This window comes from Amphimedon queenslandica, unplaced genomic scaffold (genome assembly GCF_000090795.2).
Source record: "Amphimedon queenslandica unplaced genomic scaffold, v1.1 AMPQUscaffold_12695, whole genome shotgun sequence".
Taxonomy (NCBI): Eukaryota; Metazoa; Porifera; class Demospongiae; order Haplosclerida; family Niphatidae; genus Amphimedon; species Amphimedon queenslandica.
The window spans coordinates 23,369-24,844 of record NW_003547069.1 but is presented as its reverse complement, the minus strand read 5'-3'; the positions used below and the strand labels follow the sequence as shown (position 1 = coordinate 24,844).

At 33.7% G+C, this 1,476-nt stretch overlaps 1 long non-coding RNA gene across 2 annotated transcripts in view; it reads left to right on the top strand.

Annotated features, from left to right (window-relative positions):
• The window catches only part of LOC109587065 (uncharacterized), a 1,157-nt gene extending 626 nt beyond the window's left edge, over positions 1-531 (top strand). For both annotated transcript variants that reach the window (XR_002187380.1, XR_002187379.1), the window contains exon 3: positions 491-531. This is a non-coding gene — a long non-coding RNA (uncharacterized LOC109587065). The remainder of the gene's footprint in view (positions 1-490) is intronic.
• The last annotated feature ends 945 nt before the right edge of the window (positions 532-1,476 follow it).

Here is a 1,476-nt window from a genome sequence, read left to right as displayed (position 1 = left end):
CTTTTTGAAGCCACATGTCCAGTCCTTGACTCAAGCTCAAAGGAATGATGTAAAAGCCAACTTGAACGGCTCTCTGGTTTAAAAGATTTCCGTGTTGATAGAAGAAAGATGAAAGAAGAAGAAGAAGAAGAAGAAAAAGTCTGAAGAATTTTGCAGAAATTTGAATTTGGGCCTATTCTCCAGAAATGCTCCGGCTGCATTACAGTCCACTCTAAAGGTACCAAGAGAATCGCTCAGTGAAGGAGAGCTCATCTAAGCCATTTATAAGGCTGTACAACGTAAGATAAAAGAGTTGTGAGTGTTTGAAAATCATAAAAACGGCCGCCATCTTGAAAAATCAACCTCAATCCTACATATAGGCTACCGCCTATATAATAATATGTACAAACAATTGGGAGTGATTTTGGAGCCATTTTTTGGAAAAAAAGCATGAGCTATTGATTTACAATAGTAATTGCTGTCTCATGACTATAGTGTATGTTCATTATAGGCTACCAGTTTAACTGACTCTGATCTATATTATAGTGAGTGCGAGGGGTCCGCAACTCCTATTTTAGGTGTACGAGATTAAGAGATTAACCAGATTTTTGAGATTATCAGAGATTATTTGAGATTATTTGGAAGATTACAAGAGATTTTTTTGAGATTTCCAAAAATTTTTTGGGATTATCAGAGTTTTTTAGAGATTATTAATTAATTAACTACTTTATAACTTTTAATATTTATTAGTTAAAGTTAGTTAACCATTATAACTATTAATAATTATTGATTAAGGTTAATTAATTTTAATAAACTCCGGATACTAGCAGATATGGTGAGATTATTTTGAGATTTTTAAAAAATTATCAAGGATTTTTTGGGATTTCCAGAGATTACTGGAGATTTTAAAGATTAACAGATTATTATAGATTATTTTCAAGGGTGTACGGGATTATTTGGAGTTGCGGACCCCTCGAGTGAGTGTTATGAAACGGCTGAAGAGAATGGAGACAATGGATCCATTGATTGATAAGTAAGAGAGAGAGAGATAGGGAAGGTGGGAGATAATAGTGCATGGAAAGAAGGGAATGGGTGGGAGAAGGGAGGACACTTCTTATACTTTTGTCTTTATTATTATTATTGTTCATTCTGTAGCGGTTGTAGAGCTAAAATGGTGATTTGTTTTTGGCGGTATAAAGTAGATTAGTTGTGTCATTCAGTTACTTATTTTACAGACTTTTTTGAGTTGGCTTATATGCATGGACTTCAGACTGAAGCAGTAGTTACATGATGTACTCTAATGTTTGCATTATATGACATCATAGTTAATTTGGCAAGTCAGTTTATCTACTTCTGATTAAACCTTTAATGTTGCCTAGCTACTGATTAACAATTAAAACCACCACTTAAATTCCACTTTATACCATTCTTTGAATCAAAGCGTGGTTACAATCTAAGCTATAATATTCACACAACTGCATAGATGGGATGCATGCT